General features: G+C 45.1%; 1 long non-coding RNA gene across 1 annotated transcript in view; it reads left to right on the forward strand.

The window, feature by feature from the left end:
• Positions 1–1,536: 1,536 nt before the first annotated feature.
• LOC146427504 (uncharacterized) overlaps positions 1,537–24,793 on the forward strand; it is a 67,533-nt gene continuing 44,276 nt past the window's right edge. Inside the window, exon 1 of the long non-coding RNA XR_014856370.1 lies at positions 1,537–10,650. This is a non-coding gene — a long non-coding RNA (uncharacterized LOC146427504). The remainder of the gene's footprint in view (positions 10,651–24,793) is intronic.

Raw genomic sequence — 24,793 nt, forward strand, 5'->3', positions numbered from 1 at the left:
TTTAGTTTTTTAGTTATTTAGGTTTAGTTTTTTAGTTATTTAGTAGTGCAGCCCTACTACAGCAGCTTCCATCTGTGGAGCTCCAGAGGAATTAATTCTCCCAAGTCCCTGTGTGAGGTGGGTATGGAAATGTCCCTGATCCTCAATCACACAGCAAGAGGATCCTCATTTTTGTTATTTTTAAGCTCTGTGTCCTCCTTTCCACACTTTGGTTTTCCTGATGACATGGAGTAGGAATATTGATTTTCAGCCCAGCTATTGAAAATGTTCATCAAGCCCAGCAGTATCAAATATAATCTGATTTGATGGGTTCCTTGTGGGGTTTTTTATGAATTTTTTCCTCCTGGACAGGGTGGAAAAGGCTGGCTTTCCACGCTGAGGGTTTCCTCTGCAGAAGATACATTATTTTTGTGGGGTGGGGAGGTTCAGATCACCTCTGCAAACCAACCCAAACCTAAAAGCACTGATTAAAAAGTTTGGCTTAAGCCTTTTGCCCGAGATGGCAGTGCTGATAATTGGATTTCAGCTCGCTCAGACCCAGTCCATTACTGCAGCTATAAATCACAGAGCTGTGATTTATCAAATCACAATCACTCCCCTAATGCACCTTCGGTTTTTCAATGTTTCCTTTACAGCTTTTTCCATCTGTGCCATGAAGAAACCTCGAGTTTAGGTAATGTAGCACTGGGGGGGATGAAGCTGTGCCTTCAGCAGCTCTGCAAATTGTTGATTCCCACTCGAAACAGGTTTGGGGTGTTTGGGGCTGAGTGTGGTGCATTTGGACAACTTTTAGTCAAGATTTTAGTCTTTTAAGACATGTTATTCTAAAGAAAATCACGCAGAAAAATTGCACAGACAACTTCTCGAGATGCTCGCTTGGTTTTGACTTCAAGACGCAAAAGTCCTGCTTTATACTTTTTTTTTTTTTTTTTAGACAGATCATGATGAACCCCTCACTGCCTCTGCCCATCTTTTCCTCCATCAATAAATTCTGCCTCACAGCCAGCCAGGCCTTTTTGTAGATAAATCTAACAGCAGTGAGGTGAGTGTGGAAGGATCAGGATCAGGGAATTCCCTGGAATAAAGCACAGTTGGGATCCTCACTTGGGATGCCTGCATTTCCCAGCTCCATCTCCACCACAGGGCAGTGACTGCAGTGAATTTCACGGACTTTTACTGGATTTTTACTTTATTTAACACAGATTTTACCAGCCCACCTTGGAAGCTGCAGCTGGGGGATTAACCAGGAGTATTCCATAGGGAATTTCTGATTTTGGGAGCAGCCTGCCCCTATTTTTACATCCCACTGGCCACAATATCCTTTCACATCCTTTCAGCTTTTCCCTGCTTGCTGCTAAAAGAGAAGACAAAGGTAAAAACTCCCAGGTGTCTCCCCTGACAGTTAGCAATACCCAAGCAATTAATCCCTGAAACCCTCAGCATTTTTGGTGTCTCCACGTTTCTTCTACAAACCCAACCATTTTTACTCCTGTTCAAAAGAATGAGCACTTATATGTGCTCTTTTTTTATTTTTTAATCAGTCCATTTCTAAGTTTTGGGTTTTTTTCTCTGTATCTGCCCCTAAAAGCTGGACTTGGGGTGGATTTAAACCCCACAAAACACACTGGAGAAGGAACTCCTCCTTCAGCTGACCTTCATGTCATTGTCAAAATTGCACCAGGCATCACTGTGACCCGGGGACAGTGAGATCAGATGTTAAAACACTGAACCAAGAGCTCAGCAGCAGGAGGTCTCCTTCCTGCTGGGATTAGCCCAGCCAGCCCTCCTAGACATTTTTTATCCATATCAAGAGGAAGTTTGGGATTGGATTTAATCTCTTTCCCAGAAGCTGCTGATGATTTCGTGTAAAATGAAGAGTTTGCTGTCAAGACAGGAACACATTTTTCCCCGATTTGTGTCCCAAAGAGGTGAATTTGTTCATAGGATCGCCAGAATGGTTAATTCCATCCTGCCCTTCCAAATACACATCTCGAATTCCCTTCCTACCCAAACACGCCCTCAGCCCCTGCTTAGGAACACAAGAAAAGGAGAATTAAGCCACACCTGAGCACTCAGCGCTCCTAAAGTGACCCAGCTGAGTAAACCAAAGGGATTGCAACAAGCCTTTCATCTCCTAATGGTCTAATGGGATCCCTTTGTGTTGATTTTAGCACTTTCTCCTCTCGGCTGAGCTAAAGAATCCACTGCACTAACACCAACCTTTCATTGTTGTGCCACGTTCTTGGTGAATTATTCCACTTTCAGGGTTATTTTTGCTCCGGCGCGGAGCCTGATCCTAAAATATTTGTCAAACAAAAGGCAGGAGCATCGTTTTTTCCACTTCCCGTCCGTCTGTCTGTCTGTCTGTCTGGAGCTGTGGGTCCGAGCAGCTCCCAGCCCTGAGGATCTACCTGATAATTTATGAGGATTGGGATGGTGTGAATCAAGAACTTGGCATCCGCAGGCTTGCATGTGTTCTAGGCAAGCTCCAGTCCTGCTCCTCATAAATTATCATGGCTCAGCCATCCCTGGAGGATGTGGGAACACCAAAATCCATGTCCTGAGTCTCTTTGCACCGCAGGCGAGGTTTGGGCTTGATTTATCCCACCAGCTTTTCTCCCAAGGCTCAGCAAAGGGTGTTGAGAACTTGGTCTCACCTCTGATGAATAACATCTTGTGACATTCCGATCCCCACTTGGGAAGAGCAGAACACAGAGGTAACATCAGAACCACGAGATGAGGGAAATTCCCCCTGCCCCCTCGGTGAAAAATGGATCAGGCCATCCAATATTGCACAAACTGACATCTCCTTCCTAAAAATAGCTGTCTGCACACTCAGTCAATGGGCTAATCCAATTGCCTGGACATTCTTGGGCGCTTTATCATTTAAATTGTAATAAATCTCAGTGTGCCACGGGCTGGATGGAGCTGCATCGAGTTACCCTCCCACCAAGAACATGCGGGGACCAGATGAAATCAGCGTGACATGATGTCATCGAGCTGGAAATTCAATGCATGCCCTGTTTTGTCTTGAAAGAGTTGGCTCGAAGGGCTCTTTAAAATCAGGGGGGTTTTCCAAAAATCGCTGCCCCTGTCACATTTTGATTCACTGGTTCTTCCCCTTCGTTTATTTTAAATAATGAGCACGTGGGGGCTGCCTGTAAATCCATGGAGCTCTGCTGAGAAGTTACTATTGATTCCAGACTCTGGACCTGCCAGATTGGGAATTTTGCAGTAAAACGTGGAAGAACAACTATAGGGCATATTTTAGGGCAGCTGAACTAACACACTAATGCTCCCATGAGCTCCCCAGGAATATGTTTCCACAAGCTAACACCCACCATTGTTCGGAAAAATTTCATTAGATTTAGTTTCCCCCCGGTTTCTTTCTTAAGGAAAAGCAATGGGATAAACCAATTTTAACTCTCCTAAGCAGCCCCTTGCTCCTCAGAGCCACATTCCCCCAGACCACCTTAATGAATTCCCTCCTCTCCTTGGTTTCCTACATGTTTCAGATATTTATACAAGATGTATGAACATAAAAGGATTATTCATAACATTATTGTTCCTGAAACGGGGGACTAAAGCTAAACATAATCTGGTTCAATCCCCAGCTGATGTAAATCATTCCTGCTCTCCTGGAAGTTGCTGGACGCTGTGCTCCCAGTCAGGAATGGCTTTCTGCAGGGATGGCAGGAGGCAGAGCGCTGGGTGGAAATGGATGGAAATTCATCGCAGAGTTTGGCTCTGCTGCCAGAGGGAAAGGTGTGATGGGGCTCTGGCTCTGCTCACAGGTAAAGGTGGGCTGGAAATGCAGCAGCACAGAACGAGCCTGACCCAATTCCCCGGATCAGAACCCAGCGTTCTTACTCAGCTCCACGCCAGGAATGGCAAATTCTGTGATTTATCTACTCCAGACCCACGTCCTGCTCTCTCCTCCACTGCTGTGGCACCTCAGCCCTGCCCAGCTGTGCCAGATTTGTTGCTGCAGAGTTACAGAGACCAAAGAAAAGCCTCTGGAGGGTTGGTACAGGCTGGTGATGGGCAGAGCTGGGCTGGAGGGTGGGGATTGCACCTCTGACTCATTGTCCGCGGTGTAAAAGTGATAAAACAAGAGATGGGGTGACTTGGGAAGAAGGATGGTGAGGAAGAAATGGGAAAGTGAAGGAGAGAAATGTGGGGAAGGGGAAAATAAACCAGGCAGGGCTCTGTCTCCCATTATAAACCCTTTAAAAGGGAAGTTGCTGGCCAGCAGCAGCCACAGGGAGCAGTCACTGGCCCAGGGCAGACACTGCTCAGGCACTGGAGAGACCCTGGGGGTGGAAGAAATCTCTGCATCAACCCCAAAGGAGGGCAGAGTTCTCCTCCCTCACCTCCAGCCCTGCCAGCACTGCTGCAGCCCTGCCTGCCCTTGCAGCTCCCCTACCCCTTAAACTGCCCTTTTCAGCCCCAAATTGAGAAGTTGTCGTGCAGGCAACAGTGCTGCCATTTTTAGTGGGAGATGTTCCCCTGTTCTCCCTCCACTGGAAGCTGCAATGAGCAGCAGCTGCTGAAAATAGCCTCGGAGAGAAGCTCTGCTGCAGGCAGAGCACACCAGAGGAGCTCAATGTTCCACCCTTCTTTCCTCACGTACTTTGGAAAAGTTAATTAAAGGAGGCTGAGATCTGGAAAGTGACAAGTACCATTGCCAAAGCAGCTCCTCCGTGTTCCTTTTATTGCTCCTCTGACCTGAACACCAGCACAGCCCTCCTTCCTGCTCCTTCCATGCCATATTTCCACAAACTCGATGGTTACAATGTGGGAAGGAGCAAGAGATTATCAGATGCTCAGATAAGGTGGATCTAATGGCCTGGTTGCCGTTTATAGGGTAAGTACAATTGTTATTAAATCCCATAACAAATAAATTTGCAGGCACGGGGAAATTGAATGATTTACCCCAAATTTCACAAGAGTGAGGGAATTGGCCGAGGTAACAACACGTGCAGAGCTCCAGCAATAAAGAGAATATGGAATTTAGACCTTCTTTTTCCACACCAGATGGGAGTTCATGCCTATCACCTTGTTGTGGAAGAGATTCCCAATCCCTCTCCCATCCTGTGAAGTCCCAGCCAGTTGTGATGCACTGAAGCAGCAGAGACAAAATCTTTACCAAATGGGGCCAGGAAGGAAACAGCTTTAATTCTTTGGCCAGCAAGCCTCTCTGATGCTCAGTGGTTTACATGACTACACACAGACAAGAACCCTCTGGGCTTTTTTTAAAGCCTTGTGGTCTTCATATTTATAGGAGGAAAACGCCAAGAAATATCAAAGCTGTATCTTGTCTCGCTTTGTTAGCACGATTCCCCAGCCTGCAAAGTTGATTCTTTTTATTGGACATGCAGGAACCCCTCTTTTCCTGTCTTCTTCCAGCGAGGAACATCCCAGCTTGGCACAGAGAGCTTCCAACTCCTTTCAGCAAGGCCTTCAGCCTCTGGCCTCGAAGCTGAAAGTCACCATGGCCCTTTCATGCTCAAATTCCTGGTAGGAAGTTCGGTTTTCATGCTTTACTATGGTTTTCTCCCCCCAACTTTGATCTTCACTCTTGGGAGTCTCATTTACACTCAGCTGCATCCGCATCTCTGGCCTTAATCTTTCATAACGGAGTGCCCTACTTATCAAAGTGTGACAGCTCTCCTAACCCCCCACCCACTCCCCACTGGAGAGGCAGGAGCTTCTCCAACTGTTGGGAAAACAGAGAAGTTAAATGGGCTGAGCTGCTGCTTGTCGTGCTCCAAATATTTGGGGTTGAGGCTTTCAGTTCTGCATGGAGAGTCCCCAAATTCAGAGATCCCCAGGGGTGTTTTTCAGAGGGTTTCTGTGGATAGCTGGTTTGGTTTGGCTCATCGTTTTGCTGGACACTGCTTTGGTTTTGAATCATGGAAGCAGAGAATGGCCTGAGTTGGGAGGAACCCACAGAGATCACTGATCCCACTCCTGGCCCTGCGCAGACACCCCAAAAATCCCACAGTGTCCAAAGGCTCCTGGAGCTCTGGCAGGTTTGGGAATGTCACCATTCCCTGGGGAGCCTGGGCAGTGCCAGCACCCTCTGGGGGAAGAACCTTTTCCTAAAACCCAACAAAACCTCCCCTGACACAGCTCCAGCCATTCCGTGGGTCCTGTCCCTGTCCCAGAGCAGAGATTCACCTCCAAGCCTAACAATTCCTAAATTCTCACCGTGCCTGCATGGCAGCAGCTGTGTCAGCATGAGTCAGCAGTGCCATCACTGGGGATGTGGTGCATGAGTAACAAACCTGCCCCTCAGCCACGCTGGGAAGAATCAAAAATCTGTGCTGCTGCTGGGAAGAATCCCTTTGTAGGAGAAACAAGAGTGGTTGTGAGCAATGAGGGTTTTTTTGAGGGGGAAAAATAAAATCTGAGAGGACTGTTTATTCTTTTATTGGAGAGAACAGAGGGCTGAAAGTGAAACTTGAAAATTGCATCAAAGGGAGAGGCAGAGCTGGGAGCACATTGTTCCCCATGCCCACTGGAGATGAGGCTCACCAGGCAGCTCTGGGATTCTTCTCAAAGAAAAAAATCTCTTTTGTGCCAGCTCCATCTGACAGAGAGGGGATCTGCTGGGCTGCAGGGTGTAATGCATTTTGCCTGCTTTTGTTGGCCTGCTGTGGGTTGGTGACAGGTTTTTTCCCCCTCAGCTTCCTCCTCAGCAGTCCATTTAGAAGTGGCTCACATTTTGTTATTACCTCTGATGGTTTTGCAAAGGGCCGTATCTAGGAGTTAACTCTCATTTATGATCTCCTCATAATGATAAAGTGGTTCTTTTAAGAGTCCTGTTGCTTGCCAAAAACCTATTATTGCAAAAGTCTGAAGCCATTTCTGAAATAATTTATTGGACAACTGCACTCGGAGCAAGAAGCTCTCATTTCATACCAGTATTTAAATACATTTTAATGTACCCATAACCAGAGAATCCAGATGCCATGGATATAAGCTTAGCATTCTCTTTCTCTTCAAAAGAACCATTTCCCCCAGTCCTCAATAAACCTTCCATTCATCCCCGAAGCAGATTTCAGGAAGGACAGTTGGAGAAGTTTGCTGAGCCAAGGGATCTCCACGAAGAGGAAGCAGCAGGGAAGGACAGACAGGTGCAAAGACATCTGAGTTTCTCTTGCTGTGTGCAGAGCTTCCCAAAGAGAGCTGGCTGAGGGTTGGGAGCTGGGCTGAATTATCAGATAATAAACCAGGGCTGGAGTTGGGTCAATCTACAGCAGGGAGTGCAGAACCATCCAGCTCCATGGGAATTAAAGGAAGCTTTGCACCTTCCCAGAGATGCCCGTGAGCTCAGACCCTGCAGGGTAGCTTTGGGTTCAGCTACAAAACTCATTTATTCCATAAAGATGAGTCCTTGGTGTCGTTTCACATTTATAAATCATCCCCTCTCCCTCAAACACCGAGTCATTCACAAAGAGCAAAGCATTGCTGAGTTATTTCCTTTCTGTGACTCTCTCATATTAAAAATCTGTCGGGTTTTTATTTTTTTGTGTTATTATTTTTGTTTTAAATCACATGAGTTGTGTGACTCACGAGGGCTGTAGGTGGTATTTGTTTTGGTGTCTGGAACCTCCAGCTTGTCTTTGTCAGGAGATTGATACAACATTGGTTTTGGCCAGGAGCAGGGGAGGAGAAAGGACATCACTTAGCAGATACTTAAAATGTGGTCAGGCTCTGGAAAGCGACTCTCAGAAATGACATTGTGGTTTTTCCGTATTTATTTTCTCTCAACAGCTTCCAGGAACAATCTGCTGAGCTCACAGATCCCAAGGTGATTTGTTGAGCTGTCACCTCTCTGCGGAGGGGTTTGAAATCCCCGCTCTTTTCTCCTCCACCACCGCTGCTAATAAGGATTCCAGGACTGGAAACTGCCTGACGCTCTGCTGATGGATGCACCAGGCTGAGGAAACTCCAAAATTTTGCTCCCTGTGCTTATCAGGGATGATGAGGAGGCATAACTCAGCCTCAGCTTGAGGCAACGCAGAGGTGCACAGAAGGAAGGTTGAAATTCAGGATGGGCTGGTGGGTTCAGACAGCTCTGAGGAGTTCATTTCAGTCCCAGATTTAAAATAATCACGGTGGCTGGGCTCGACACTCGCCATGGGAAAAGCAGCTTAGAATCAGGCAAAATTGTTAATATGTCGATAATTTCTCTGAACAGGATTGGGTTTTTTGACCAAAGCAGGTAGAAGGAGCATTGCCCAAGGTTTAAAGGAGAATTTCCCAAAGTTTAAAGGAGAATTTTCCCAAGGTTTAAAGGAGAATTTCCCAAATTTTAAAGGAGAATTTTCCCAAGGTTTAAAGGCGAATTTCCCATAATTTTAAGGAGAATTTCCTAAGGTTTAAAGAAGCTTTTCCCGAGCTTTAAAGGAGCATTTCCCAAGGTTTAAAGGAGCATTTCCCAAATGGTTTTCATGGTTCTGCCATTCAGGTGTGATGCCTCCCATATGGCAAAAGACACCTTTGCTACATGATGGGGAAAAATTGAATTAGTGTGTGGTCGCTGGAGTTTAATATGTTGTTAATATGTGGTTTAATATGCTGTAATATGTAGATATGTTGTTCAAGTCTCATTATTTTGGGGAATTAGTGATTCAGATAAAGCAGAACTCATTTTCTTCCTTTCTCACAATGCACCCACAGGAGGATGCAGAAAGGATGGGAAAAGCAGGATATGAAAAAACCCTAAATAGCACTTTTTACATTGGACAAAATGAATTTGGGGGTTACAAGATAAGGAGTAACACCTCCACATATTATAGATGCAGCTGGTGACAAATTCTAGTGCAGATTCCTGTTACCTGTTGAAAACTGCATTGAAAAGATGTGCATAAGGAACAAACCAACTTTCAAATGAAGGGTTTGGAAAGCAAATTGCAATAAATACAAGTTTGTAATTGCCCTGGTCACCACTTGCTTGGATGGAGACTGCAGGAGCAGCCAGATCATGCCTTCAACCCCCAAAATCAGTTTTTGCCTTCCTGATACCTGTGCAGGAGGTCAGCTGGGACATGGAGATGACACTGATGCAGCTCCAAAATTTATGTGAGTGTGTGAAATGCCAGATTCCCTCCCAAAAACCCTGACTAGGGTCCATGTGGAAGGAAACTGCTGCCACCAGAGCTAGCAGAGGTTCCTTTCCTCCCAGCCATGCAGACACAGGCATGGGATAAGAGTCAGAAAAAATAAATCAGCACAACTGGAACGTCCTGGGCTTGCCGTGGCAGAAAAGTCAATCACACGAGTGATGATATTGAGAAAAATCACTTCATTTTTTCCACGGAAAATATTCAAAGGAGGTCAAGGTGCCAAAAAATGAAGTCATTCTTTTATAACCTTTTATACACTGGGTGCCTATGGGGAAACATGAGGGATGAGCACTTCCTTTAGATACCTTAAAAATCAGGTAACTGACTTGCCCGTGTAAAAACATGCAGAGGTTATGAATTTTTATTTCCAGAACATGTCATCTCTATGACTGACAATGCTCAGAGTGTAATTTTCCTGTGCAAAGGTGGAGTAATTTTGGTTAGGCAACATTTATTGCTTTGCATTCTTTTTCAATTGAATCAAACCAGTGCTTCCAGAGAAAGCTGGTTGGGAAGAAATTTGGCCTAATGAGACCTGAAGTTGTGAGCCAGGAACCCAAAGTCCTTTTTCTCAAGTGCTGTTACAGCCTGGTCCAAAGTGAAGTGGAAGGAAAGAGTTCCAGGGACTCTTCAAAGGCTCTGACTCAGGCAGCTCTTCTCTCTGTGGCGCTTTCCTCATCTTTTAAACTTGGCAGAAATGCCAATTTCTGAGGTATGGGAGCCTAACGATTCACCCACACTGCGCGAGGAGTGCGGCGAGGTTCGCCCCAGGGGCTGCGGGGAAATTACAGCAGGTTTGTTTTATCAACAGCTCTTCCACCAAAGTGGAGGAGAGAAGTTTAACCTGCCAGCCCAGGGGGTTAGGGAGAGAGGACATCCGTAAAAAATCTCTGGAGGGGATGGGAGATGGCGAAACAGGAATATTGGGAGGGCTCGGGTTACGTGGCTGAGGAAATTTGCTGCAGGTTTAGTTCCTGGGGCTTGGGCAGGCAGAGTTTTTGTCTCAGCTGGGAATATTTTGTGTTTTGGGAAGCCATTTACACGGTGCATCTGCAGCTTAAAATTTGGGTGGTTTTTATAAACCCAAGAGCTGTGTGTGTGTTGATTCTATTTTATTCCATATTTTGGGTACAAAGGACATAGTTTTAGCTCATCTCCACAAGATCCAAGCTAAACCAAGCCCAGCCCAGCCAGCCAGGTGTTTCAGTTTGATCCCAGGTGTCCCAATTTGATCCCAGGTGTCCCTTGTTAAGCCATTCTGCTTTCAGAATGTCCCCAGCTCTGTCCCTGTGGGGCAAAACCATTTCCAGTGGGGATGGCACTGATCCATGGGGACCTCAGGGAGACTTTCCCAGCCCCAGGTGAAGCCATTTGGGTAAATTTTGGGGGAATTCTTGGGTCCAACCCTCAGCTCCCAGCTGCAGCTTGTCAAGGGCTGAGTGGGACTGGGAGGAACTGGGAGGAACTGGGAGAGGCTGCCGGGAGCAACACTGCACAGCCACCTCCTGCAAAGGTGAGTGCCCCGAAAACTACTTTTTAAAGCTTTTTTCGCGGCGTTTCTGGAACAAAGGGAGCGGTGGGGAGAGTAGGGCTGGAAGCTTATTGACAAATGATAGCTGCAACTGCAACCCAGACACACACAGAGCTCGCAGATTACAGTAATTTTAATTGCTTGTAATGCAGCCCCTCTCCCCCTCCTCGCTCTCTCCTTCCTCCTCCTCCTCCTCCTCCTCCTGTGCTCTCTTTCCCCCCGCCAGTCCTTCCCCCCCCCCCCCAGAGTTAATCTGTCGCTCGATTCTCAGCTTTTCTTTTGCTTCTGGTTTCATTTTCAGATGACAAAATTCAAGGCACACAGCTCTGCTGTCTGGTTGCCCTGGTAACGGCAGCCTATTATCGTACCTTGTCATTCATCAAGAAAGAATTGCACTTGAGAGAGATAGACCAAAATGCCTGCAGTCTGCAGCATTAAAAAAAAAAAAAAAAAGAAGGGGGAAAAAGAGAGGAAAAAAACTGTTTTCTTTTCTTCCAAGTATGTAAAAGGCCTTTAATGCCTATTTAGCTACATGTTTTATTTAACATCGCTGATTATCCGCTGAAGTGATTGTCGAAAGTCGTAGAAATAGATATTCCCCTCCTCAAAAATAGATTTAAGTCGAATTTGTCATTCTGCCCAGCTTTCAAACCCTTCCAGCCTGGTGCACAATATAAAGGAAATGGTTAAATGATAAACGTTCTGCATGTTGGATTGGCCAAGTGACCACACAAATGCTGCCTTTCTGCTTAATTATGGCTTGTGTTGGGTAGCTTTTCCTGCTCTCTTTATGGAGCTTCAAAAATAATTAGCAGGGCTATGTAATAAATAATTGAATTTTATCTTTAATTAATCCTTCAAGTGCGGGGTGTTGTGGAATACAGATAAGCGTGTGGCAATAAAAAGTACATATGTACACATGTGTTGTGTGTCTCGAGGAGGGAGAGGTTCCTGTGAGCAGAAAAAATCTGTAATCACTCTTTCCAAAGTTGGACCAGTTCCCAAATTCATTGTTCTTCAAAGGCAGGAAAAGGTAATTGCTTGTTATTTTGCCTACCTCATCTTTGCCATCTGAATTAACCCAAATTAATTCCTGAAATCTGTGGCCTCATACCTTTTTTGGTTGGTGAGTGGTGAAACTCCCAGTATTGTGATTTTTTTTTTTTTTCCTTTAAATCTGGGTATTTTTCAGATAATTGTTTAAATGGCTGTAATTGAGGGTTGGGGTGTTTGGAGGCTGTTTTATACCAGGATTTTGGGCCAGGTTTTTTTGGTTTTTTTTTTCTTACAGTGGTCAATTTGCTTGTTAAAGGTGAGATCTGCTGTAAAATAGCTTTTATTGGCCATGTGGCATTTTAAGCACATATCCTCCTAGCTTGGGGTTTGGATGTCTGACTGTTGAATCTTTTGTCCAAGGAGATCAGAGGGGGGGAAAAAAAATGGGAAAGAGAGAGATGGCAGAGAAAGACTGAATGCACTTAAAAAAAAAAAGGGGGAAAAGAAAAATTCCTTGCGCCGATCCTGATGTTTATTTTCCTGGAGCGTGTCATGGGTGTTGCAGTGGGAAATTTGGGAGCTCATTTTGCACTCCCCCAGTGAAAACAGAAACCTGAGTGTTGCTCCTGCTCTGTTTTTGCCTCCCACCCTGGGAAGGGAAGGGAAGGAATCCATGGGGAGCAGGCAGGGTTGTGGTGGCACCAAATGGGAAATGTGCATCACAACATGGACCTGCCAGAGCCACCAACCCAGCAGTTTCTCTGGGGCAGCGACAACAAAACCAACCAAAAAACCCAATCAAAATCCCCCAAAAACCCCAACAACAGCAACAAAAAAGAGCAGGGAGAGAGGGAGGTGGCCTTGAATTTGTATGAACCAACCCGTTCCTCGAGCCACCGCTGAACTTTCTCCTCTCACACCGCCAGCGCTCATTTCCTGCCCAACCTCCGTCCCACCTTTTGATTCCCCAATCTCCCCTAGGCGAGGGGGTTTGGGCAGACAAAGAACTGCACAGGCAGAAACAATTAAACCAGCAGATACAGTGAAAGCCAACACCACGGCAGCGGGGCAAGAAATTGCGCCGGGTGAACGGATTCTGGCGCGGGTTTGAGGTTTTTAAGGTTTCCCCCCTTATTCCTGCTGTTCCTTCCAGCCTTCCTCTGGGCTGAAGGAACTCTGCCATCCCTTAGGACCTCATAAATACATAGAGGCACTGGAAATATATATATTTTTTTCTGTGTATTAATATTACATGATAATCTGGTTGGAGGGGGGGAAAAAAAATAAAATGCTGGGTCTCGATCTTCTCTCTGTCTTCAGCTGCAAAATGGTTCTTTTAGAGCCCTTTTAAATGCTCGCATATGTCTTGATGAAAAATTGGAATTTGGAATGTTTGTACAGCCCTGAATGGTGCAAGTGAATATCCTTAAATTAGCTTTTCAAGTTGATTTACTGCCTGAAAATTCTGTAACAAGACGTGAGTGTTATCTGGTAAGGAAGGAATAGGTTTTGCTGTTATTGTCTGTCTGGGTGCTTTTGCTGGGGAACAAAATGGGAGCCAAAATGCCAGCTCTGAAATGATCTTCTTGGGGGAGAAAAGGCAAGGAAGGAATGAACTTGCTCAAAAATTAAAGTGTGGATTGATTTCCTTAAAAACAACGGTGTTTTAACCAAGATTAATTGATCAAATCTCGCTGTACAAGGGAAAAACCAAATCCCTGGGAGTTGATATTTGTTTTGCTTGAGCAAGGACTGAACATCTATCAGCTATATCCAATTAATTGCTTCTGTCTATTGATGTGTGTATCATTTATCTCACTGTCCTTCCAGCCTCTTATTTTGTGCTGAGAGTCCTGATGGCTGAGTTGGTGCTAGATCAGGAAATAAGGGCAGTGGGACTGAGCTTGGTGGATTTCTGAGCATTTTTAACACCGTGTTCTGATTCAGCCACCAAAAAATCCATGGATATTCAGTTGGGTGGATGGAAATGCATTTGGGGATGGTCAGGGAATAAAAAACCCTCAGAACAGCAGAAAATCTGGGGAGCCTCACTCAAGAAACTCGAATTTGTTCTGCTTTATTTGCCCCCTGGCTCGTGGGGAATAGCTCACCCACCAGTGCCAAGTTTCTCAAGCCCACTTGGCACATCCTCAGGGTTTGAAGGCATCTTCTCCCTCCAGAGTGGAAGTTAGAGAGATTCTTCCTCTGGTCCTGACTCAGGAAAAATCCCTGTCCTGCTGGGATGGGAGGGAAGCCCAGGAAAAGCTCCCAAAATTGCCTCTGGAAGGTGAGGAAGGCTCTTGGAGGAGCTTTGTCTGTGTGAGAGCCAGCTGGAGGTTTTATTGAATCCAGCCTTTGGCTAGCCACACAATAAAACACCTCCTGTAAACCCAACTTTGTTCCTCTTTCTCTTTTTCTCTTCCCCTTTTTCCTTTTTTTCTTTTTTTTTCCCTCTCTTTCCTCCTACTGCAGTGAAAATCTGAGGAATGCTGCGAGGAAAGCAGAGCCATGGCACAGCGTGTGCTTATCTAAAGTTCAGGCAGAACAGAGCGACTCTCCTACCTTTGAATATGTCTGAAATTAAAATGTCATGGCTCACATTCCCACTTTAGCTCATCATGAGTTATATCCTGGGCTACAAATCTTCCCTTGCAGTGACCGAGGCTGTGCTGGGAGGGAGATGGAGTTGTGGAGCAGCGAGAGGAGGGCATTCCTTGTCAATAAAATAGACATTTCTGGGCTCTTTTTCATGTAAAATCCCTGCTTTTGGGGGTTCTGCTGAAGGTGAAGGTCCAGATCTGCCTTTTTTCTGTCTTATTTCAGTGGGAACAGCCAAGATCTTTCTCTGGAGGCACTGAAACAACACATTTTTAATAATTTTTTTCTCTTAAATCCGTTAAAATGCAGTGAAAAGCACTGGAAAGATGTAGTTGGAGAGTTGAGGGGTAAATATGAAGGACAGTGTGGTGACAGTGGCTTTTTCTGTTGAATGAGACAAAAATATCTCAGCTGTACCATCCTGGCAATCCAGGATCTTGTTGGGATTATTCTCCTCAAGGGAAAAAAACCTGAATTTTTAGCTACTTTGACTATTTCTCTGTGAGGTACAGTTCATTTCAGTCCCTGGCATTGTGACCTCCAAATTTTGGGTCTGATTTTCAGCCATGGCATGGCATAGCTGTGCCCTAGAGCTATCAGGAATTTATATCCATATTTTATATATGGAATACAGTTTTCCATGAGGAAAGGGGACATTGGGTTTGTCCTTAAGGTTTCTGATCACCCCAAACCAATGAATTAACCCTGGATTTGAGTTCCTTTAGTCCTCTCTGACTTGGAGTTGTTATTTTTTTTTTTGTAGTGGGGAAGGTTTTCCTGGAATTTCCCATATTGGAGCAAGAGAAGCTGCTGGAATTCCCTTCCTGCCAAGAATGGCCATGAAAATCAGTTTATTTGTACTTAGTTTTATTGGTACAGTTTATTTATTTGTCATTTATTTACTTGTTTGTTGGACTAACATCTCCCTCAGTAGCAGAGTGATCCTGCCTAAAAATATCAGAAATTAGGAAGTGCTAGGGAAAGTTATTTCCCCAATTTCTCATTAGATTTTTCCTGCATAAGAAAAGGTGGCTGCAGCTCAAAATTAAGGATTTTGGACTTGGGGACTCAAATCATCCATTGTCAGATGCCAGTGAAAAATGTGAAATTTCCAAGCTACATTTATTCTGTCAGAAACAGCTTTGAGAGCTGAAATAAATCTTCCTTTCCACATCAGAACCTGTGGAGGATCATTTTTGTCCCCCTGGTAGATTTTTTGGGGTTTCTAAATCCATAGAAATACCTTCATTTTTACATTGAGACAACTTTTCTAATTTTTTTTCCTGATTTCTCCCAGGGCAGCTTTTAAATTTAATTGAATTAAGACAACGAGGGAAACTTGATTTCTTGCAGCAGGACAAACCAAATGGCTCCATTCAAATATCCACCTCTTCTCTTTTGAAATTTGCTTCCCAATTTCCATCAAGATTAAAAATTTCTGGTTGGGGAATTGGTTTAATCATTAGGTACAATGTGTTGCCAGACTAAATACCTGCAGTGGTTTAGGGAAGCACCAGAGGGTCTTTGAGGTCTTTTTTTCTCAATTTAATCTCTGAAAAATCTTAAATGCTGCTTTGTTTCATTATCATTTAAGTGTTTTGGCAAAGATTTCAGGCAGATTTTGTAGCCTTTCCAGCTTTTCCCTCAAATTCCTGCAATCAGGCTGTTTTAAATGCTGGTATTTGATGATTTCCCTACTGATTTTCCCCAAAACTTTTTTCTTCTCAGGAGCAAAAAGTGATTAGAACCACACCCAGCACAGTCACCTTTAAAAGCTCCTGTTCAGAAAATGAGACAGAAATGCAAAATTAGATGAGAATTTCAATTGTGACCCAAAAAAACCCACCAAAGGATATTATAAAAAAAAAAACTAATGGATTTTTTTCTTCCTATTTGTTTCAAGAAGGTAATTTCAGACATGGAAGTGTGTGGGATAGAGATTTCCCACCAGCAAGAAATAAGATGCAGCTTAGGGGAGTTAGAGCAGCTTTTTCCACCCAGCTGCTGCTAAATACTTCTTCCATTTTTGATTTAATGACCAATATGGATTTGCGCAGAAAAAAAAAAGCAACAGAAGGAAGAGAAATGTAGAAAATTTCCTGTCGATGTGCATCCCACTGCTATAAATAAAGGTTTCCCTGTGCACCACAGTGGCAGTTTGGGTTGATATCTTAGCAATAATTTTTGGTATTAATTTTTAGCATCAATTTTTGGCATTAATTTTTATCATCAGCCAGGCTGCTGGAGTTGATTCTCGTTTTCCTCCCCATCAAGCTCTTCCTTTGTAGAAGGGAAATGAAATATTGGTGTAAGATTGTGAACAGAAGCAATTCCAAACTCAAGTGTCAGCCAGAGTGACAAGGATGAGATTAGCAAAGCAACACCCAAAACTTCACATCACCTTCTACCTTTTGAAATTCCTGGTTCTTTTTGGGTTGAGTTTATCAGAGTTTTTTCCTCAACCATGAGTGTTAAAAGCATCTTCCTTTGTCCTCCTCTCTGTTAGATGCTGTCCCAGATTTCCATGATTTCAGGAGCTGAGTTTCATGGAGAAATGGTGCTAAATTGGTGGTCAGGATTTTGTTCCTGGAGAGTTGGAGCTCTCTGGGCTTTAGAATGAATTTCTAGCTCCTGGTGATGCTTTAAGGATTTTTAGCTTCTATTTCTCATGTATCTGTGGTTTTGGTGTGTAGCTCCAGGCTCCATATAAAGTGCTAAAAACCTCTGTTCCCAGCGTTTTAGACAAAATTTTTCCGATTTTTAGTTGGAAAATCCAAGGACACTTTGCTGCCTCAGAGCCCCAAAACATCTAAACAACAGTGAACTGGGGGAGCAAACTTGGGGTAATTAACATCATCAGCTGAAGGTGCAATTGGAGAATTGAGGCTCAATATGTTAACAGACAGAACTTATAAAATGTGAAGAACTCATGACTCTCTGTCCATTTTGGGTGTAGCCTCTCTAGGCTCTGTCTGCCCTAAATGCACCTAAAGGCCTTTAATAAATTAATCTGCTTTTTATTCTCCTAACCTTGTCTAACCTCTGCTCTAGGAAACCCTGGTTTAGGCGTCAGTGGTTGAGGTCAAATATTGCAATTTTTCCCTCAGCTGGGCTTGGCTGGGCGCTGTGGGATGGGGAGAGGATGTGCCCTAGTTAGGATGGAGCTCCTGCTCCTGCTGGCAGGGGGTTGTTTTGTTTGCTTGTTTTGATTTGGGGAGAGCTGAAACAAAGGCAGCTCCAAGCAGGCCGTGCTCATTACAAAAGCATATTTGTAAAGATATTTACTGATAGGAATTAAACAGAGCAGAAAATAGATTTTGTTGGGTTTTTTGGTTTGGTTTTTTTCTTTTTTTTTTTTTTTTTCCTCTGGTGGTTCAGGTGCTTTTTCCCCACTGCCTTTGCTGCACGTGAGGAGCATTTGGATGTGTTCAATTCAGCCCATGATTTTAGGGCAGGATCATTTTCTTCTTCAGTTTTTTTTTTTAAAAAAAGAAAGGAGCCAATCTCATGTGTGATCTCAGCATTTCAGGGGATATAAAACCTCCTGTCTTGAGCATTCCTGTCAGGACCCCTTGGGGAAAGTGGAGGGGAAGACAGGGGAAAAAACAAAAAAAGATACAAAGGCAATTTTAAAAATTACATTTTGAAATGCCTTTTAATGAGCAACTCCGCTAAAAGCACCTGTCATTTACTCCCAAATAAGTTATCCTGGAGCTTTGGGGGATGCTTTGCAATGGTTATTTGTGGCAGAATGGATTCAATATCGTTCTGGGCACGCAGTTTCCAGCAGAAATCCTATTGAAATTCCTTCTGTAAATCCTGATTCCTCCCAGGACGGGGGGGTTTGTCCATCTGTGGGTAAAAATCACCCCCAAAATTCCAGTGAGGTCCCACTCTGGCTCAGCCAGAGCTGCTCTGACAGCCCTTTGAGCAGCCACACGTCACTGCTGGGTGCAAATGATCAGCAATTTCCCCAAAAATCAGAGCTTGCAGCTTCTTTGTTGGCTGGAGAAATTTGTAACTTCCACGTGAAAAAAAATGGGCAGAGTCTAACCTTCATTATTTTTAATAATTGAGCTGCAAATAGGTGATTATTCTCAGCGCTGGAAGCATCAATGTACACAAAATCTATATTTTTCAAAGTGGTTTGATCTATAGTGGAGGGAAAGGGATGAAAAAGTGGAGAATTAATGTGAAGAATTCTAGGAAACACTCCTTGTGTGAGTCTTGTCTCTAATAACCTCTGATAAGTGAGGTTATTGCACTTGTGCCTGTATTCTCACATGAATAAATATATTCAGGGAAAAACTCAGTGGAGAGGGATTTTTGGTCTTGTTTGAGCACACCTAGAGAAAAAAAAAATAAACACTTTTCCCTCTCCTTTTGGCATCTTCATTTAAAATAAACTGCCTCCAAACGACGATGCTGAAAAACAAAGGAGAAAGAGCAGCTCTTGAAGGAAATGCTCTTAAAACGTAAGGATATGAGATAATGAAATGGGCCACTGGGATAAGCATATTTATTGGGTTTGTTATGTATCAAATGTAACAAAAGTAAAGTGTCTGAAGAACTCCATGTGTGGTTCCTTCACACTCTTTGATCACACAATTCCCCCTTTAATTCAGATGCAGCAGAGCTTAAGTGGCTTCATTGATGTGTTAAGTGTGGAATGATTTTTGTATAAAATAAAAAAAAAAAAAAAGGAGAAGGAGGGGAAAAAAAAAAAAAAAGGAGCCCATTATGTGTCCAGAAAAGCCTTGTGTGCACTTGTTTATTGAGACAGGAAGTCGCTTTCCCACACCGAACAACGGTGCCGAAACACTGAAAAATTGTGTAGGGGAAGAAAAGTAAAGGAAACTTAATTTTCTACCTGGCAGAAATCGGCCTCCGGAGGAAGGAGTAGACAATGAGATTGGGCTTGGGGCGAAGAATAGAGGCTGATTGATTTTAGGGAAATGCTCCCCACCATTTGGAGAGGGGGTTCATGTGCTGCTTTTGTTAGGAAAATGGGAGGCTTTGGTGGGAGCTCTTTGTGGTGAGGCTGCTGCTGCTGCTGGAGTGTTACCCAGAGGAGCACAACCCCGGCAGAAGGGCTGCCAGGTACAAGCACGGCATTTAAATAGATATTAAAAAGGAAAAGAACCACTTTTAGGTCGTTCCTCACCGGTTTGATCACCGGCAGGGATCCGCGTGAGGCTCTCCGGAACAAAGCCTTGGTGTAAAATCGGGAGAGGTGCTTTTATCCCAGACAAAGGAGTGGCTCCCTGCTCCCACACCTGATACCCAGGCCTGAATTTTAATATCTGAACCAGAGAAAAAAAATCAATCAGACGGGAAGGTTTTTAGGCTGAGGGTTAAGATGTATTTACTCACAGCCAGGAATTTGAACAGGAATAACGCCAGGCTCTGATATTCAGATTATCTCAGCCTCCTCTTCGGTCAGGGAGCGTTGTGGGCTGGAAGTGAAACACTGAATGCAGACATTTATTGGTGTTTGGGGAGCAGCTGAGTGCCCACAAAGGTCAGGGGTGCTGTGGGCTCAGAGCCCAGAGCTGGGGTGGAGGAGGCAAAGCTAAGGTCTGAGGAGCAAGAGTGGCAAAAAGACATGAGTGCCTCGCCAAAGGTCACCTCCTTCTGAGCTAGCAGAGACCAGGCTAAGGAGCAGGATTTGCAGGCTCTGTGTTTTCATATTTTCTGGCTTTTTTTCTGGTTTTACTCAGCAAATAGTGCTGTTTTCTCCCCCTGCTGCCGTCGTGTGCTTTTGTGCTCAGCGCAGGTCTCTCGTAAAAATGTGTGGTTTCCTCAGCCCTGCTGCCAAAGCTGGGGCTATTCAACCCAAACAAACACAGGAGCCCTCCAAAACGCTGAGTGGGCTTCGTAGATATTACCTTGGGGTGGATTTGTGCAGAGTGGTCATAAGGAAAAATCCCAAATCTTCCCTTCACCCCGAGCCAGGTCTGTAGGACCTCAGGGACAGCCAGCCTGGCCGTGTCTCTCTGGGGTCAGCAGCACTGCAGGGCACTTATTCCTTTTACCTGGATGCCAAATCCATTCCCAGATGTGTGCCCTGCACTTTGGGATTTTCCCAGCCTCTCTTTAATCCTTCAAGGCAGGGCTGGGAGGCCCTTTTTCCCACCCCACATGCTCCTTACACGCAGCTCCCCCTCGCACAGCCCTGCTCTCCCAGAGCCTTTCCCAGCCCATATAAAACTCTTCTTGCTTTCAGCACCATCTCCCCACACCCAGCACATTCCTTTCATGTGCACAGCCCGATGGCCTTATCTCTCCCTCTCGCCCTAATTATGAAATGTGTGGTATGTTGTGCTCCACGAGAACAGAGAGAGCTGCAACCGGGCAGGAGTTAAAGGACTCCTCTTGTTACTCTTCAGGCGAGTCAGGGTCAGGGTAAACTGGCAGCTCTTGGTTGTTTGGATGGGGTTTTTAATCCCCTTTTCCTTGGGAATGAAAACAAATTGAAAGTGTCATGAAACCCATGAGATGCATGTTGATTTTTAGGATGGTTTGAGGATGTTGTTTGCGCTGAGCACTGAATTTGGGTCTGAGGTGTCAGTCACACCTGGCAGACACTGAGACAGCCCAGAGGATTTGGGTGTTGAGCTCCTCAGCTCGACCTGGGGCTCTGACTGTCGAGGTCTTGCTGTCTCTCCCCATCAGCACAGATTTTCCTCTCTGTTCCCGAGAGCCGCAGGACCTCGGCGCGGAGCAGGAGAATTCCTGTGTCTGGCAGGCATGTGGTCCTTAAAATGCAACTGTCAGACACTTTGCAGTGGGGTTTTCAAAGACGATGACTACTGGCTTATGTCTGCCTCCACCCAAACTGGCTGGAGCAGCAGGGCAGAGGGAGATGGATGCCTTTGAAAATCCCACCGTGAAATGCCGTGGGCTGGAGAGCTCCTCGGAACTGGGCAGGACCCCCCTCTCCCCCAATTATTTGAAACCACAGCCTGCATTAGCCTGGTCATCCGTTGAGAAAGAGGAACATATATTCGTGACCTGCCATCCATCCCTGCTCCTCCTGACCCTCCCCCTATCCCCACTTTGCCAGCCCTTAGTGAACCAAAAACTGGCTTTTCTGATTTGAATCATGATTCAGCCTGATGCGATTTGAAATGCCTGAATTCTTAACCCCCTGCATGATGGGATTTCATCTAATGGAAATGCCAGCAGCCTTTAAGTCAGGCATGGCAGAGCCTTGCCAGCCGCTCTACCCAGCATGCTAAATAAATGATAAATATTGTTGCACATATGTTACATCTGTCAAAAGTCTCAGCATCACGCAATCATTGTGTGGCCTTTATAAGGTGATGAAAGGAGGAAAAACAACAACAAACCCTAATGCAAACATCAGATAGGCATTAGAGATTCCCTGACAGTGCAAATAAAATCCCCAGTTGGTGAAATAGGCTTTGAGGATGGGGGAGATCTTTGCTGGGTGAGGTAAAGAGCTGAAAACACTGGATGTGCTGTGGATGTAGAGATTTTTTCCATCCATGCTATAGTGGGGAAGGTGCTTTTACTATTTTCATTTAAGAAGTTCTGCATTTAAACACCAGGTTCAGGTGCAGGAGGAGAAGGAAAGTAAATCAAGGAAAGTAAATCAAGGAAAGTAAATCAAGAAAGCTCTTCCTGATGTTCCTCTAGATGTTGATGTGTAGCCTCACATCACACTGCAATATCCCAGCCTGCTGAAGGTCGATAAACACAGTTTTTTGCTCTTCCCCAAGGCAGGAATTTTGCTGTCCCTCGCTCCAGGAGGGGCATTTGGCCATTGCTGGGGAGCTGGGCTCAGCCCTGACGCTGAACCTGCGTGTGTCTGAGCTCTGCCAGGGTCACCTTGAAGGGCACCCAGCCCCGCAAAGGTCTCACCGTGCCCGGGGCAAGGAGCAGGCAGGGCAGAGGGTGGCACAGGGAGGAGAAGGCTGTCAGTCTGCCCAGCCATGGCCCTGCTGCTCTGCAGCATCCCGCGGTGCTAATGCATCTTCCTCCCCTGCAGCAGCTCATCTTCCTCCCCTCCCCTCTGCAGAGCTGCTCATCCTCACAGGAGCATTCCAGAGGCTCCATCCCTCCCCAGGGCAGCCGAGGAGCTGCTCCACCTCCAGCCCAAGGCTGTGCCTCAGGGCAAAATCTCAGCCCAAGGAACGGATTCCTCCCTCTCTCTCTCTGAAAAATAAGGGTCACAGTGGCATTTACCTCGAAGTCTATTAAAAAACATTGAGCTCCCAGAGTGTGGCATGTGTGTTTCCTATTAAGGAGGCAGTTCCAGACTAATAACCATTTTTAATGGCTGTCGTTGTGCTTTGCACTAAATGATAGCAGCCATTATTGCAGGAGAAAGGCAAAGGAGGCTGGAAAATTAAATGAAATCCTTCTGGGGGAATTTCAAAGGGGATCAAAGGTGCTCCCCAGCTTTTTTCCTTGAGCCCAGGTGGAGCTTTTCCTGGTTCCCATGTGAGGGAGGGAAACCCTGGAAAAGGAGAAAGCAGGGATCATTTTCCCTTTTCTTCTTTAAATGAAGGAACTGCTGGAAGTCAGATAATTTTCCTCATACAAATGAGAATGGAATTAGGTCTACTGAGGCTGGAGAAGGTCAGTGGATGGTGGCAGAGAGCAGAAAGGTGTTTGATCAATCCCTTGTTTGCTGTTTGATCTGGTTGTGCAGAAATAAATCCTTCTTATAGGATCTGATCCATCTAACCCTAAAATGCAGGTGAAAACAGCACCCCAACCAAGGCTGTTCCTCTTCTTTACCTGCAGTAGGATCCAGAGATGATTAGGTCTGAGAATTGACCTTGAGGGACAGACAGGGACAGGTTTGTTGACCTCCACAATGTGTTTTGAATTAGCTGTAGACTACGAGCACAGGTTGAGAAAAATTCAAACCAGCCTGGTGGTGTTGAAGCAAGGCAGATTTGGCTGAGGCCTAATGGTTTGTAATTTAGTTTAAGACCATGACTGCGAGGCTTAAAAATCCCAAACAGTGGGGCTTGCTGGCAAGTCGATCATCTATTAACGACAAGGTAGGGAAAAAAGAGGATTTTTTTTTCTTCTCAGGGTTCAGTCCTGCCAGGTTTGGAGCTGCCCAGACCTCCCACTGTTTCTGTGGGAATGGGAGTTGCCCACAACTTTGCAGGATCTGACCCTCCCTGGAATAAATCATCTTTTTGTCCCCTCAGTTCCAGCAGTTTCCCCATTCAGACAAGTGCAGAAGTGTCCTGGTAGCTGCAGGGAAACTCTGCAGGTCGGGGTGATCCATTTCGATTATCCCATTAAAAAAAAAAGATGCAGCCTGTTCTCCAAATGCACACCAATCTAACGAACTTAGCCGCTCTAATTAGCCCCCGCTGCAATTTCCACCATGCCATTAAAATAAGTTATACTCAAATGCAATGAAATGCCTGTAAATCAAGGGAGATTAAAAATCCCTCTGGCTGCAGAGATGTGTTTATCATAAGGGCTTTAACGTGGTGAATTTTAAGAGATGCTGCACGCTGGGTTCACAGGGAGGAGCAGTGTCTCCTTGCATCCTCTCGTGGAGCTGAGAAACCAAGATAGACACTGCTGTTGTGTCGGCCTTTGTTTTTGAGCAGGAAATATGTGCAAATTCAGTTGTTTGGGCTGAAGGTGGGTGTTGTTCTGTGCCTGTTCAGAGCCTCCTCTCTGGGTTTTGTTGGGGTTGGAATGAACCTAGATCTGAGAGGGAACTTCAGGAGATTATCTGGCTTGTAATGAATTTGGTGTGAAATCTTAATTTTTTTTTTTTAAAAAAGATTTTGTTAGAAAAGAGATCGGTGCTTTTAAGTTTTAAACTTTGAAGTTAAGTTTGCATTTGACTAAGGAAGGGACATAGAATAAAAATTACTTTTAGGTCTTTTTATGGAATAAAAATTACTTTAGGTCCTTCAAGGCTATTTCAGCAAGACTGGGGTATGTCAGGTGAGAACCTAATCCTTGCATTTGTGCCAGTTTTCACTCACTGCTTATTAAGCTTCTATTTAATTACTGAATTCCCTATTTTTCTTCTCTTTCGGATTGGATTTCCAAAGACACGAGGTACTGGGATATCAGGGGATGGCTTTAAGCTGAAGGAGGGTAGATTTAGATGGGATATTGGGAAGAAATTCTTCTCTGTGAGGGCAGAGAGGCCCTGGCACAGCTTGACCAGGGGCTGCCCCATCCCTGGAAGTGTCCAAGGCCAGGCTGGACAGGGCTTGGAGCATTCTGGGACAGTGGGAGGTGTTGGGGTGGCACTGGATGAGCTTCAAGGTCCATTCCCACCCAAACCATTCCGTGATTCTGTGATCTGTCTGGTTGCATCCCCTTGGGTACACAAAATCTCCCTCCCATTCCCTGTTCTTCTCCTGTATAAAATCCACAGAGAAAATGGGTCCAATCTGTTTGAAATGCACCAGGAGCTGATAAAATTCACCCTCGGTCCAGTTGCAGGGAGATTAATCACCTGGCTGAGAACCACTTGGGGAAGGCTGTGGCTAATCTTCAACCCACCCTCCCT

This window comes from Lichenostomus cassidix, chromosome 24 (genome assembly GCF_008360975.1).
Source record: "Lichenostomus cassidix isolate B80296 chromosome 24, HeHo_3.0, whole genome shotgun sequence".
Classification (NCBI taxonomy): Eukaryota; Metazoa; Chordata; class Aves; order Passeriformes; family Meliphagidae; genus Lichenostomus; species Lichenostomus cassidix.